Here is a 16,459-nt window from a genome sequence, read left to right as displayed (position 1 = left end):
CTACCTCACTCCCAGTAATGGTATGGAGCCCCATCTTGTACCTAGTGCTGACTCCATGCGTGCAATTCACTTGACTCTTCCTCTCCCATACCTGTGTACAGGCTGGGGACCTCTGTAGTGCTGGTCTGCTCCCGTTGCTATGGGAGATGGACCTGCTCACTACCGAGTGCTGACAACAACTACTCCTGCTAGAAGCTGTCCCACCTGTCACATGTACATTGTTACCCTTGATAACCACTGCATCTTCACACTGTATTAACTTTTGTACCATTATCTTCATACCCCACTGTGCTTAGTGACCCAAGCTGTAGACTATATGGGCCAGTTAGTTGCGTAACACCCCTTTAGCAACTTCAGACCAGGCAAAGGCAAAGTTTCAAAAGCTTTACTGAAGAATAAATTAACATGACAGTACAATATTAAGTGCAGTCTTTTCCTAACATCCCTAGTCCCTAACTCAGGTTTGTGGCTGCCCCAGTGTACCTGCATGGAAAAGAGTCCATTCTTGGCAAAGTCCATATTGTTAGTGTCCAGGATTGGCATCTTTAGGGTGGACTTCAAATCTTTTTTCAGACTGTAGCTGGATCCTGAGGGCAGGAGTGCATTAGTTGTCATCCCAAACTTGGCATGTTCAGCAGGCTAAAAGGACAGAATTCGGCAGCGGTACCAACAATTTCTCAGCTCTAAGCTCCAATCCCCAAGCGGGTACAGACCTGTCCCTTCTTTAGTACACAGAACCAGGGGGTCGGACCCAAGAAAGCCCACCAAGAAAAGAACCAGTAAACACAATTAACCCTAACCTTCCTAACTGGGCCAGCGTTAAGCTCTACCTGCCTACATGTGCAACAATTTACCTTTCCATTTTTTGTCTTTTGTTTTGCGACAGCAAAAGATGTGATGCCTCAAAGCAGACAAGAAAGCCACATCTGCAAATAAAACCAAAAATTGAACACCAATGATTTAAAGACCACCTGCGGACTTGGGTGCCCTCCGAGACCTTGAAATCTTGGACACATGTAAAGTGAGTTAAAGCCCAACTCAAGGAAAATAAAAAAAATCCACTCTTGCAGCTGTCTGCAAGGATAAAATGCTCCCCACAGCAGGCTCCCCACTGCAACCACCCCACTTGCAGTTGTTTTGTAAGTTGTGAAAAGCCTCCTCAGCATACCATACAGGGTTAATATCCTTCTATGGTACATGATGAAGCTGAGGCTCCACCCACAGCTGGAGCCAGTAATTAGGTAAATGAAGGAGGTTGTTCTACAATTCCTAGTCATAATGAGAGATTAACCCTTGCAGTGCAGAGGGCCTCATTGCTAGAGTGTATTTTTATTGTTCTGTCCTTGGGCTTTAAAAGATAAAGGGCAGTCGATGATGATGATGACTGCACAGCTATATTTAGACACCTTGCTTTTGTAACAGTGGAGGCAAGACTAGGGGCATGGAGGTTGTTAGCACAATATCTGTGTGACTGAATATCTATTTATGTGTCCTTGACTTAAAGAGATTGTAAAGGCAGAAGGTTTTTTATCTTAATGCATTTTATGCATTAAGATAGAAAAACCTTCCGTGTGCAGCAGCCCCCTTCAGCCCTCATAATACTTATGTGAGCCCCATCTAGATACAGCGATGTTGTAGGAGTGTCTTGGCTGCCCGGGACACCCCTCCTCATTGGCTGAGACAGCAGTGTGACGCCATTGGCTCCTGCTGCTGTCAATCAACGTCAGTGAGCCAATGAGGAAAGAAAGGAGGCAGGGCCGGGCCGCAGCTCCGGGTCTGAATGGACACAGGGAGCTGTGGCTCGGCTTGGGTGTTGCTTGCTGTGGGGGCACTCAACAGGAGGGAGAGACGAAGAGCATCGAAGAGGGACCCGAGAACAGAAGGATCCAGGCTGCTTTGTGCAAAACCACTACACAGAGCAGGTAATTATGACATGTTTGTTATTTTTAACTAATAAAAAACAAGACTTTAGTATCACTTTAAAGGATATGTGTTCTGTGCTGACCAAACATATAACAATAAGATAGGCTCAATTCAATAAGCTTTAATGTGAGGATAATGCTATGTACACACGATCGGACATTCCGACAACCAAACCGTGGATTTTTTTCCGACGGATGTTGGCTCAAACTTGTCTTGCATACACACGGTCACACAAATGTTGTCGGAAATTCCAATTTGCAAGAACGTGCTGACGTACAACACGTACAACGGGGCTAGAAAAAGGAAGTTCAATACCAAGTGCGACACTCTTTGGGCTCCTTCTGCTAATCTCGTGTTAGTAGAAGTTTGGTGAGAGACGATTTGCGCTTTTCAGCCTCGTGCTTTTCAGTTCGTTACTGTTCTTCAGTTTGTGCTTGTGGGTTCATATCTGTTTTTCAGTGCATGTTGTCAGTTCGTATCTGTTTTTCAGTGCGTTCTTGTCCGCTCGTTTCTGATTTTCAGTTCGTTCTTATCAGGTTCTTTCTGATTTTCAGTGCGTTCTGTTAGTTCATTCTGACCAGCCGACCGTTTTCTAGCCATGTTGTGGGTACGTACTCGTTGTAGAGTTAGTGCTGTGCAGGGGCTTGGTGTTGGGGTTCTTACTTTGAGCCAAGCCCAGTCCATGAACAGGGCGAGGAGGAGTTCATGGACGAAGAATTGGTTGCTCCAGCGTGACCAATTCTCGCAGATGCCTTTGTTGCGGGAGATCCGTGAGAATAATCCTGATGATTTCAGGAATGATCTCCAGATGACGGGCCCCGTTTTTCACCATCTGTTGGCTTTGCTGTCCCCTTTTATTATGAAGCAGGACACCTGCATGCAGCAAGTCATCACTCCCGTGCAGAGGCTCGTTGCCACCTTGCGGTACTTGGCGACGGGGTCTGCAGGACATCAAGTTCTCAACAGGCATCTCCCCCCAGGCTCTGGGAATCATTATTCCAGAGACCTGTTCTGCCATCATTCAGGTCCTGCAGAAAAACTATATTAAGGTAAGTTTTCTACATTAATATCACATTCTATGTATTTAATGTTTGCTAATCTATTGTATTTCTTTCATCATTCCCTAATTACCATGATTGCAATATGCTGTGAATGTCCTCTTTGTCCTCATGCATGCTGGAAGCTTTTAAAGTTCCTTTTTTGTCCTTCATGCATATTTTCCTTCACTAGCCTCCCCAGCATGCTATCCTGGGCCCATACACACCTAGCCTAGTCACTTAACCACTTCAGCCCCGGAAGGTTTTACCCCCTTCCTGACCAGAGCACTTTTTACAATTCGGCACTGCGTCGCTTTAACTGCTAATTGCGCGGTCATGCAATGCTGTACCCAAACGAAATTTGCGTCCTTTTCTTCCCACAAATAGAGCTTTCTTTTGATAGTATTTGATCACCTCTGCCGTTTTTATTTTTTGCGCTATACACGGAAAAAGACCGAAAATTTTGAAAAAAAATGATATTTTCTACTTTTTGTTCTAAAAAAAATCCAATAAACTCAATTTTAGTCATACATTTAGGCCAAAATGTATTCGGCCACATGTCTTTGGTAAAAAAAATGTCAATAAGTGTATATTTATTGGTTTGCGCAAAAGTTATAGCGTCTACAAACTAGGGTACATTTTCTGGAATTTACACAGCCTTTAATTTATGACTGCCTATGTCGTTTCTTGAGGTGCTAAAATGGCAGGGCAGTACAAAACCCCCACAAATGACCCCATTTTGGAAAGTAGACACCCCAAGGAATTTGCTGAGAGGCATGTTGAGCCCATTGAATATTCATTTTTTTTGTCCCAAGTGATTGAACAATGACAAAAAAAAAAAAAAAAAATTACAAAAAGTTGTCACTAAATGATATATTGCTCACACAGGCCATGGGCATATGTGGAATTGCACCCCAAAATACATTTAGCTGCTTCTCCTGAGTATGGGGATACCACATGTGTGGGACTTTTTGGGAGCCTAGCCGCGTACGGGGCCCCGAAAACCAATCACTGCCTTCAGGATTTCTAAGGGCGTACATTTTTGATTTTACTCCTCACTACCTATCACAGTTTTGAAGGCCATAAAATGCCCAGATGACATAAAACCCCCCCAAATGACCCCATTTTGGAAAGTAGACACCCCAAGCTATTTGCTTTGAGGCATGTTGAGTCCATGGAATGTTTTATATTTTGACACAAGTTGCGGGAAAGTGACAAATTTTTTTTTTTTTTTTTGCACAAAGTTGTCACTAAATGATATATTGCTCACACAGGCCATGGGCATATGTGGAATTGCACCCCAAAATACATTTAGCTGCTTCTCCTGAGTATGGGGATACCACATGTGTGGGACTTTTTGGGAGCCTAGCCGCGTACGGGGCCCCGAAAACCAAGCACTGCCTTCAGGATTTCTAAGGGCGTACATTTTTGATTTTACTCCTCACTGCCTATCACAGTTTCGGAGGCCATGGAATGCCCAGGTGGCACAAACCCCCCCCAAATGACCCCATTTTGGAAAGTAGACACCCCAAGCTATTTGCTGAGAGGCATGGTGAGTATTTTGCAGCTCTCATTTGTTTTTGAAAATAAAGAAAGACGAGAAAAAAAATTTTTTTTTTTTCTTTTTTCAATTTTCAAAACTTTGTGACAAAAAGTGAGGTCTGCAAAATACTCACTATACCTCTCATCAAATAGCTTGGGGTGTCTACTTTCCAAAATGGGGTCATTTGGGGGTTTTTTTTGCCACCTGGGCATTCCATGGCCTCCGAAACTGTGATAGGCAGTGAAGAGTGAAATCAAAAATTTACGGCCTTAGAAAGCCTAAAGGCGGTGCTTGGTTTTCGGGGTCCCGTACGTGGCTAGGCTCCCAAAAAGTCTCACACATGTGGTATCCCCATACTCAGGAGAAGCAGCAGAATGTATTTTGGGGTGTAATTTCACATATTCCCATGGCATGTTTGAGCAATATATCATTTAGTGACAACTTTGCGCAAAAAAAAATAAAAAAAATAAAAAATTGTCTCTTTCCCGCAACTTGTGTCACAATATAAATTATTCCATGGACTCAACATGACTCTCAGCAAATAGCTTGGGGTGTCTACTTTCCAAAATGGGGTCATTTGGGGGGGTTTTGAACTGTCCTGGCATTTTATGTACAACATTTAGAAGCTTATGTCACACATCACCCACACTTCTAACCACTTGAAGACAAAGCCCTTTCTGACACTTATTGTTTACATAAAAAAATAATTTTTTTTTGCAAGAAAATTACTTTGAACCCCCAAACATTATATATTTTTTTTAAAGCAAATGCCCTACAGATTAAAATGGTGGGTGTTTCATTTTTTTTTTTCACACAGTATTTGCGCAGCGATTTTTCAAACGCATTTTTTGGGGAAAAAACACACTTTTTTACATTTTAATGCACTAAAACACACTATATTGCCCAAATGTTTGATGAAATAAAAAAGATGATCTTAGGCCGAGTACATGGATACCAAACATGACATGCTTTAAAATTGCGCACAAACGTGCAGTGGCGACAAACTAAATACATTTTTAAAAGCCTTTAAAAGCCTTTACAGGTTACCACTTTAGATTTACAGAGGAGGTCTACTGCTAAACTTACTGCCCTCGATCTGACCTTCGCGGCGATACCTCACATGCATGGTGCAATTGCTGTTTACATTTGACGCCAGACCGACGCTTGCGTTCGCCTTAGCGCGAGAGCAGGGGGGACAGGGGTGCTTTTTTTTTTTTTTTTTTTTTTTTTTCTTTATTATTATTATTTTTTTATCTTATTTTTAAACTGTTCCTTTCATTTTTTTTTTTTTTAATCATTTTTATTGTTATCTCAGGGAATGTAAATATCCCCTATCATAGCAATAGGTAGTGACAGGTACTCTTTTTTGCAAAAATTGGGGTCTATTAGACCCTAGATTTCTCCTCTGCCCTCAAAGCATCTGACCACACCAAGATCGGTGTGATAAAATGCTTTCCCAATTTCCCAATGGCGCTGTTTACATCCGGCGAAATCTAAGTCATAAAATGCTCGTAGCTTCCGGTTTCTTAGGCCATAGAGATGTTTGGAGCCACTCTGGTCTCTGATCAGCTCTATGGTCAGCTGGCTGAATCACCGGCTGCATTTTCAGGTTCCCTGTTGAGACAGGAGAGCCAGAGAAAAACACGGAAGACGTTGGGGGGGAGGGGCATTCCCTCCCACTGCTTGTAAAAGCAGTCTAGAGGCTAATTAGCCGCTAGGATTGCTTTTACATGAAAGCCGACCGCTGGCTGAAAAGAATGATACCAAGATGATACCTAAACCTGCAGGCATCATTCTGGTATAACCACTCAAAGTCGTGAATGGCGTACCTGAAGACAAAAAAATGGTTAACAATAAAGCACAGTAAACGGTAAGGTATAAAAAATTGCATACCTGAAAAGCAAACATGATAAAACATAATAACAATAAAACATTGCAGAATAGAATACAGTAAAAAAGAGCAGAACAATAGAGAGAGAATAGAGAGAGAGAGAACAATAAAACGACAACTATTTTTTTTTATTTTATATTTTTGTATGTGTTTTTTTTTTTTTTTTTTTACACTTTTTTTTGTAACTAACTTTTATAACTGTAACCGGTTCCAGGTTCGGGTCTCTCAAAATGCGATGGCATCTTGGGAGACCCTGTGAAAGTGTGCCTAGTCTGTGCAATGCTGTACCCTACGCTAATACTCAACTAGTGTATGGTAGCGTTCAAAACATTCACCAATGCAAAGACCAGGATTGTCAGGACAGGAGGGACAATAATAGAGGGTGTCACGCCTATATCCGCGCTTGCTGCAGACACGACATCTTTTTTGGGGGTTCGTTGGGTAGGGGTACTCGGGAGGACATAAAGAAAATGCCTCTCATGCAGCCGACTGCATTTGGTTGGGGATGTGAATGGGGGAAGTACGGGCGCTGCAGAAGCGGTGGGTTCCCAATTAGGATTGGCGAATGCAGCAGGAAGGGCACTATGGGCACGACGGGCCTGTGTTTGTCTTCTTGGTGGCAGCGGGACACTACTTGTGCTTGCCACCTCACCAGCTTGAACTGCACTTATGGGACTCGCCACGTCACCAAGTGTTACTGCAGTGCTGGTTTGACTACGACCGGGGTGTACTAGGCCGCTGGTGCTTGCCAGTTCACCAAAACGCTACCAAAAAAACTGTTAGCGATCGCAAGGATCAGGCCTGACTCTGCGAACGCTGCAGTTATGCGTTTAGTGTTTTGTAAGTGACAGCGATCGATCGATACTGCACTTGGGTGGGCTGGGCTGGGCCGGGCGGAGGGGCAAAACGCAGGTGCTAGCAGGTATCTGGGCTGATCCCGCTAACACTGCGTTTGTGGGAACCCTAAACTGCTGGGGACGCTAGTATAGATCTGATCGGATCAGATATTGATCCGATCAGATACTATACCACTAAGGGAGGCGTATGCTGCGTGCGTGGGTGTTAGCGGTACTGGCGCTAACCTGACACTGCTTGGGGCTGGTGCTTGCCAGTTCACCAAAACGCTACCAAAAAAACTGTTAGCGATCGCAGGGATCAGGCCTGACTCTGCGAACGCTGCAGTTATGCGTTTAGTGTTTTGTAAGTGACAGTGATCGATCGATACTGCACTTGGGTGGGCCGGGCAGAGGGGCAAAACGCAGGTGCTAGCGGGTATCTGGGCTGATCCCGCTAACACTGCGTTTTTGGGAACCCTAAACTGCTGGGGACGCTAGTATAGATCTGATCGGATCAGATATTGATCCGTACAGATACTATACCACTAAGGGAGGCGTATGCTGCGTGCGTGGGTGTTAGCGGTACTGGCGCTAATCTGACGCTGCCTGGGGCGACGCATATCACCGCCGGGCGATCAGGGGGCTAAACTTTTATTCGGTAATAAACGGCGGGTGCCCTGACACTATAAAAAATAAACAAACTAACCAGCGTCACCCGTAACAGTTATACGGTGATCAGTGGTGAAAGGGTTAACTAGGGGGCAATCAAGGGGTTAAAACATTTATTAGGTAGTATATGGGGGTCCCTGTCGCTATAAAACGCTGACGGCAAACCTAAATATTTACCTCACTAACTAGCGTCACCAGCGACACTAATACAGCGATCAGAAAAATGATCGCTTAGTGACACTGGTGACAGGGGGTGATCAAGGGGTTAAAACTTTATTAGGGGGGGTTAGGGGGGTATCCTAGACCTAAAGGGGGCCTAACACTCACTGCCCTAACACTGTAACTGTCACAAACTGACACTATGCAGTAATCAGAAAAAAAAAAAAAAAAATACTGCTAATGTCAGTTTGTGACAGGGGGGGGGGGTGATTGGGGGGGGATCGGGGGGCGATCGGGGGGGGGATCGGGGGTGTAAGGTATGCCTGGCATGTTCTACTGTGTGTGTTTGTGTTGTGTGCACTTACATGTCTTCTCTCCTCGGCGCTGGACGGAAACTGCCAGACCGAGGAGAGATGACATCACATCCTCTGCCTGTGTGAAACTACACACAGGCAGAGGAGGATTCCCATTGGCTGGGAGCGATCGCGAGGGGGGGGCCACGATCGGATGGTCTCCCCCTCGCCTCCCGACGCTCCCAGTCAGATGCCGACCGCCGCTGGCACCGGGGGGGTCCGATCGGACCCCCCGCCCGCGGGAGGCAGATCACGTATATATACGTGATTCTGCCTGCCCGTGCCACTCTGCCGACGTATATCTATGTTAGGCGGTCGGCAAGTGGTTAACAATGTTTTTTGTCAGCTCCATTGTAGTGCTTACCCTAAAACCCCCTAAAATGTGTACAAATGTGATTTTTGTCCTAAAAGTCAGGCAGAGTGCCAGAGGCTTTTTTTTGGGAGGGGCAAAACTCATTTGGAACCCTCCCCCCCAATCGCTAAGTCAGTTGATACCAATACTCTATCTGCTGACTTTGCCAAACCAATACACACTATACCTACCTCTTTTGTGTTCATATTTATGGATGAATTCACCAAAACATGTAGTGCAAGGGCCTGCCTAAATACTTTCAAATGGTACTGTTAAAAGTTTTGTTCTCCTATTATCTTGATAGGTAATAGCAGAATGTAAAAATGTGCTTCAATTTGTACAGTGTGTATTCATGTTTTTGGATTATGACACTTCTTACCTGCCCAGTGGGCTGCCAATAGTTTAGGCAAGGAGGGGCTGGCCAAAGTAATCCACATTATTTATGCATTCAGCTCTTAATGAAGTGGAGACGGTTACCTGTCCAAAACATCTCCCCCCCACCATGAAATTACAATGGGCCATCAGAGGGGGGGAGGAATCTGATAAGTGTACCTTATACTTTTGTCTTAAAATACTCGTTTCAATAAATGTTATAATTATGTTGGCCAAGAATGTTTGTGTCTAATCTGCTTGCAATGTTTATGTGCAAAAGTACTATTTTTTTTTCTTGTTTGACTCTACAGTTTCCTTCAAACCCACAGGAATGGCAGACTGTGGCATCCGAGTTTGCCCAGCAGTGGGACTTCCCAAACTGCAGAGGGGCAATCGATGGGAAACACGTCAGCATCGTCCCAACCCCCAACTCGGGGTTATACTATTATAATTAAAAGGGGTTTAATAGTATTGTGTTGTTGGCGGTGGTGTCGGTGACATACGAGTTTTTGTATGTGGACGTGGGGAAGAATGGCCGGATGTCGGATGGTGGAGTCATCGCCCAGACGGAATTTTACAGACGGCTCCAGAATGGTGGCTTGGGCTTGCCACCTGCGGAAGACAACTAGGCTGGTCTTCCATTTGTGTTCATCTCTGATGAAGCATTTGGGCTAGGTGACCATCTCATGAGGCCATTTCCGATGAGGACCCTCACCCTGGACCAGAGGGTTTTTAACTACCGGCTGGCCAGAGCCAGAAGAGTGGTGGAGAATGCTTTCGGAATAATGGCCAGCCAGTTCTGCCTATTTCTGACACCAATCCACATGGCGGAATATAGACTGAACCATATTGTACTTGCCTGCTGCATGCTACACAATTATCTCTGCAAAAATGCTACAAACTATGTGGCCTCAGTTGGGACTGAGGCCGGATTACCAACTAGTAATTTGACGGCACTTGAAGCTGGCCGTCCTGGCTTGCCCCCCAAAGCGCCCATGAAGTGAGACAAAATTATCTGGAGTACTTTACGGGTAGGGGGTCCAATAATCTGCCAGCAAATGTGTAAAACATTTTTAAATACATTTTTATTATCAACTAAACTAATATTTCATTTGATTTACTGCTTGTATTTATTTTAGCTGTCTCCTAGGTTCTCCGATGGGCTTTTCTTTTTCATCCTTTACTTTAATAGTGCAAACGTAATTTATTTGATACATGAGGTGACAATCTCTTCTTCAGTTAACTATGTTGTGGTTATGCTACACACACACATTGTTTTTGTTGTTAATGTATGTAATGCATTAATGATAAAAAAAAATCATCCTTTTCAGCACCATGAATTAATAATTCCTTAAAAAAGTCCTTAAAATGGAATGATTGGGGCAAATTTTAGAGCACTGTGGGGGTTATTTACTAAAGGCAAATACACTTTGCACTACAAGTGCACTGAAACTGCACTGAAAGTGCACTTGTAGTGCAAAGTGGATTTGCCTTTAGTAAATACCCCCATTGTCACTGTAAACTACACCAACTTACTCCAAAAACTGGTATTGAGCATTGAAAGAAGAAGCCACACATTGTTGAGTAAAAAGCATTTTACTCCGTGCACATTCACATGTGTGTTAGAAAAGGGTTTTTGGACAAACCAACATCTTTAGTGTATAACATTTTTATGGTTGACATTAGAAATAGCCTTTTTTTTGGTTAAACAGGCATGTTTAAAACCATAATAACATACACAACTCAGGAACTTACAAAGTTCAACTTTGAAAAAGTGAAGGCATTAGTATGTCCAAACTGTGTTGATGTTGCCTTCATCAGATGGGGTGATGTCACCCCTGTAAAAGCCACATTTTGAAGATACACACAAATTAGGAGTCAAAATGTGGATTTCCCTCCTGATCCCATGCCTAATGTCAACATGTGCTAGCTCCCATCATGGGGGATCAATGGATGTGTTTCGGGGGTGCAACCCCTTCCTCTCACCTACTTGAGTTGCGAGGAAGGGGTTGCACCCACAAAACGCGTACATTGATATCCCGTGATGGCAGATAGCACATGTTGACACACTGTGCATCTTCAAAATTTGGCTTTCTATTTACTTTAAGACTTGATTTAAAAGAACAAATTCCATGACAAAACGATACAATTTTTGTGTTTTATATTCTGCCTAAAACATCAATGATGTTCTTCATTTTTTGTTGAACATCATTGATGTTTTCCTTTATCTTTTCTAAATCACGATTGCACACCAATAATTTCCCCCATGAGGACATGTGCACTTGCACTAGTGAAATGAGTTTCTTCTTCCACAACATCCACATCACCTAAAATAAAAAAAAACACCATGTATTATAAATATGCATGCATCCATCTATTACCTGAAGCTGTGGTCTCAGACACTCATCTGTTGTGGTCACTATTTTGCCCACTTCATGTACCTCGGAATCCACATCCTCAGGTTGTGCTGTGGGGATTTCCCCTTCTTTAGGAGGTGTGGTGTTCATGGTGTCCTCTGATGTCCCGAGTCTTTTCTCCCCTATATGAATAAAAAAAAAAGATATACTTAGCACACAGATATTTGAGGCAAGAAATTGGAATATGAAACGTTGCTTGGAAGTGTCGTACAATTGTCTGTTTTGGCAGAGTTCCAAGCTGAAGACATGATTTTTTCCCTTTCTTAAAGCTTGAATACTTACCTTTTTTGTTAAAGTATCACACATAGAGAGACCCCTAGTATCCACTGGAGCACCTGCGTGGGACACCCTAAAAAGGGTGTTCTGGTGTCCCACACTAGTGCTCCTGCGTTCAGATGTGTGAACAGCTGCTGAGTGTCCTCACCTTACACATCTAGACAACAACGTCATAAACTTCTTTTAACACAAATAGGCCTGAACAAATGTAGGTAACCTGCATTTGTCAAAAACATTGTATTAATGGGTGAACAAACAACGTTTACTAAGAACGATTACTGTCCCCACAAACCGGAAACTTGCCATTTTAAATGCCATTTTAAACTGTACAACAGTAAAGAAAAGCACATGGAGCTGCATGCAAGTACTAATAATAATAGGAACACATGACAAAATACTTACTTTTTTGCAGCACTTTCTTGATCCTTCTGTACTGATCCTGCTCCCTCAATTTGAGGTCTGACCATCGTTTCCTCAGTTGCTCCTTGGATCGTCGTACCCCAAAATTCTTCTGCAGACTTTTCACTTTAGTCATGATTTTGGCCTTTCTCACATTTGGGTTGCTGTACGGTCCATATTTCCCATCATAGTTGGCCCTCTTCAAGATGTCCACCATCTCCACCATCTCAACAAAGGATATATTTGACGCCTTAAATCTCCTTCTGGTTCGGGACGTTTCTAGCTCCGGGCTCACCTCGTCATTGCTGCTTTCCTCTGCATGCACCTGTTGTCTCTCCACCATGTGCTCTCCCACTGCGCCGAAAGAGACAGGGCGGGGAATATACTAGAAAGAAGGTCAGGGGCGGAGTAGCGCTAAGCGCCGATCGTGCAAACAAAGGTACCATTTTAACTTGGGGCATCAGTGGCCTATACTGCTTATAGATTGAGGCCTAAATTGGGACAAGATTAGGAGAGTTTAGCCTGACATTTGGGTTTGTCTTGTGTTGTGTCTTGCAGAGAATATGGATAAATTCAATGACCATGACTTCCTCCCTAACTTCATTGAATTGAAACACCCATTTTATAATAACAAACTAAAGAGGAAGGCAGCGCTTGATCAACTGTTGGAATTGGTGAAGCTAGTGATTCCCATGGCAAACATCAACTATTTGAAGTGCAAAATTAGTGGCCTGATTAGCACATATAAAAGAGAGCGCAGGAAGGTCCAGGATTCCATGAGATCAGGAGCAGCAGCAGATGACGTTTATGTCCCCGGGCTCTGGTACTACAACAGACTGCAGTTTTTGTCAGACCAGACTGAAATCAGGCAATCACTCTCAACCCTTCCTTCCACTCTTCCTTCCATATATAGCATTGTTCAACATATTTCTTGACCAAAAATTAATGATGTTAACTAGATGTTATTATTGAGCACTAATTTCAGATTTAACAAAGTGGTTTACATATCAATAGACAGTAGTAGCCAAAAATGGACATTTTTTGGAATGAAAAATGCTGGGGTCAGAAGGATAGTCTTTTCTATTTGTTAACATTCAATTTGCAACAGTCATGAACTCTAAATTGTGTGTGATTGATGACTAAAAACCTAAAACTATGTCCCATTTTCAGACACAGGAAAGTCTCAGCCAGGAGGAGGCCGTGGAAAGTCTCAGCCAGGAGGTGGCAGGGGAAAGTGGCAGCCAGGAGGTGGCCGTGGAAAGTGGCAGCCAGGAGGTGGCTGTGCCCAGTAGCCTGATCGAATCGCAGGTTCCTCACCTCCACCTTCCAACAAAAAGGCCCAGGAAGGGGAGGAACATGGAGGAGTCAGCGCTTGGTTTGATTGGGCAGGCTACTGCGGTCCTCACAAACACCCCTAATGTCCAGGAGGCCTTTGCGAGTATGACGGCCAATAAGATGCAGGAAATGGAGGTGGGCCAACGCCTCATCAGTGAGGAGCTCATATTTCAGGTCCTAAATAAGGGGGTGAGTCACGTATCACCAAGAAAAGTCATGTATGTGAGTTGGACCATACTCCTCCTCCACCTCCTGACACAACACCAACACCACAGCCACAGCCTGGAAGGAATCGTGGAAGGAAGTCTTGAGAGTGATGGCCTGGGTTTGGTGTGGTCTAGCAAAAGACGCAGACTGTTGTACGACCACAGCCTGGGGACATGTATGTCATCTGCTGCTGCTTCTGATCTCTCGGAGTGCTCCCTATTAAATGGACTCATCAGATTACCAATTTGGCCTGTCAAATAATTGATGTCTGCCCTGGGGTACAAAGGCTTTGCCAATTTCAACAGTTTATCCAGCGTTGCCTTCCTCTTTATTTTGTTATGACCCCTAATAAATTACTTTTTTTTTTTTTTACAAATCCTTGGCTATGTGTTTTAGTTCAAAAAGGACAGTTTGTTTGTGAGTAGGCAGGTACATTTCAAAAATACAATGTCAAATTAACAAGGGACACCAACACCAACCAACCTCTTTGAGGTTAAAAAATACAAGATAATAATGGTGTTGTGGTAACTTGACACACAAAACGACAAAAAATATTATGGAGATCACAAAAAAAATCAGGAGAACTTAACAAAAAAAAAGTAGATCACTCTAAAAAAAATAAAAAACATTTATTCTGGAGATCTGGCAAAAAAAAAAAAAAAATTATTCAGGAGATCACAAGAAATAATAAAGAAACACATTTGTCAGAGCTCTGTGTGAATATCAGCAGCAAAACAACTTCATTATTTTAGCATTATAAAGAAGAAGAGAATGCGCTGCATTGAAATATTTCTAAATTTGTAGCGTGATGAATGTGCTGTCTCCTTTACGAATGCTAGTTTTACCAGACCGGGCGCTTCCGTCTCATAATTGATTCTGAGCATGAGTGGAATTTTGTGCCTCGGAATTGTGTACACACGCTCAGAATTTCCGACAACAAAGTTTTTGGTTGGAAAATTTGAGAACCTGCTCTCAAACAGTTGTTGTCGGAAATTCCGACAGAAAATGTCCGATTGAGCATACACACGGTCGGAATTTCCAACAACACGCTCACATCAAACATTTGCTGTGGGAAAATCTGATCGTGTGTATGGCCCATTAAGCTCTAGTTAAGCCATGTGACTACAATTGTATTGCACAGAGATGCACTGAAACTCCTCTTCTGGAGTCCCCGCTGATGCTCTAGGCTCCTCCTCTTCTGTGTCTGCCCCCAAAACAAGCACTTGCTATGGGGACAGATGTGCGGGCTCGCTTCTGAACCGTGTATGTCCATAAACATAAACAGCCTGGCTCAGACCCACCTTGTTAGGGCTGGGCTCAGTGCTCAGCTGTCAGTTAATTGCCAGCACTCATCGTTCCACAGTGCCTCACCTGGTGATCATTTCCTGCTCGTCAGCCAGCCCCTTCTGGCTATTTAGACTGCTTGGTTCATTTCTCCCATGCCTTCACCTTGGTCAACATCTGAAGATTCTCTGCTGTGTTCCTGTTAAAGACTTGTCTGGCTGACGTCCCTTCTGGTTCCTGATCCTGTTTGCCATCTCCGACAACGCTCATCTCTGGCTTCCTGATTTACTGGCTTGTTCTGACTACCTGCTTTGATTACCATACTCTGGCTATGTTTTGACTACGTTTACTCTTTGTACCATTTATACCACTATATTAAAAGGTGTGATTTTTACTGCATTTTCTGTCTCCGTCTGATTCATGGTTCCGACACACCTTCTCCTTCCAGCATTTGGCTCTCACTGCTACCTTTGTCCTGTGAGGAGAGAGAGAGCAGCGATGTTGTTCTTGGACACAGTGCTGGATCAAAAGAGGAGCCGGGTAGGTATTTAGGGTGGGGCTGGAGGAGAGCTGATCATGGAATGGAATGGATTTACCTAAATCAGAGAATGCATTAGGGTAAAAGAAAAATCTTAGGCTTTGGCAATCACTTTAAACTGGAGTTCCACCCAAAAGTGGAACTTCCGCTCGTTGTACTCCTCCCCCCTCTTGTGCCACATTTGGCACCTTTCTAATACAGGTATCCTATTCCCACTTCCAGGAGCCTCAGCCGCGGGTATTGACGCCACCGCCCAGGCTCTCTACTCCTTCCCCGGCCACCGGGCCAGTAGGAGAGAGGAGCGGAGCCTCGCGCATGCGCAGTAGGGTTCCCAGCATGAAGCCGTAAGCCTTCACTGCCGGGTTCCCTTAATCGTAATGGAAACATCAGCTGTGGTGCCGACATTGCTGGACTCCAGGACAGGTAAGTGTCCGATTATTAAAAGTCAGCAGCTGCAGTATGTGCAGCTGCTGGCTTTTAATTTTTGCAGTGGTGGGCGGGCCTCCGCTTTAAAGTCTGATTGGGCCAAAAATACTTTTCACTTATCCTGGTGTGTTAGATTTCTGAATCGTGAATAGAAATTGATTGCACTAAATGTGCAGGTCATTTAATCAAATGTCATTTTCATTAAAAAAGATCCATCACTCATTACAGAAAGTCTGGTCTTATTGCTCCAAATCAATCTTTTTCCTTGCTGTGTTAAAAGATGATTGAGTCGGTGATTAAATGATCATTTATGCTTACATATTGCCTGCATAATAAATCATATTCATTAACCCTCTAATAATGAACAATATGTGTATACATTCACACACATATTTGTAGGTATCTACAGCTGGTATCTAGAGCTGGGTATATACTAAACATT

The sequence above is a fragment of the Aquarana catesbeiana genome, linkage group LG09, assembly GCF_042186555.1.
Source record: "Aquarana catesbeiana isolate 2022-GZ linkage group LG09, ASM4218655v1, whole genome shotgun sequence".
In the NCBI taxonomy this organism is placed as follows: domain Eukaryota; kingdom Metazoa; phylum Chordata; class Amphibia; order Anura; family Ranidae; genus Aquarana; species Aquarana catesbeiana.
The sequence above is the reverse complement of the archived record's forward strand: the minus strand, read 5'-3'. Positions refer to the sequence as shown.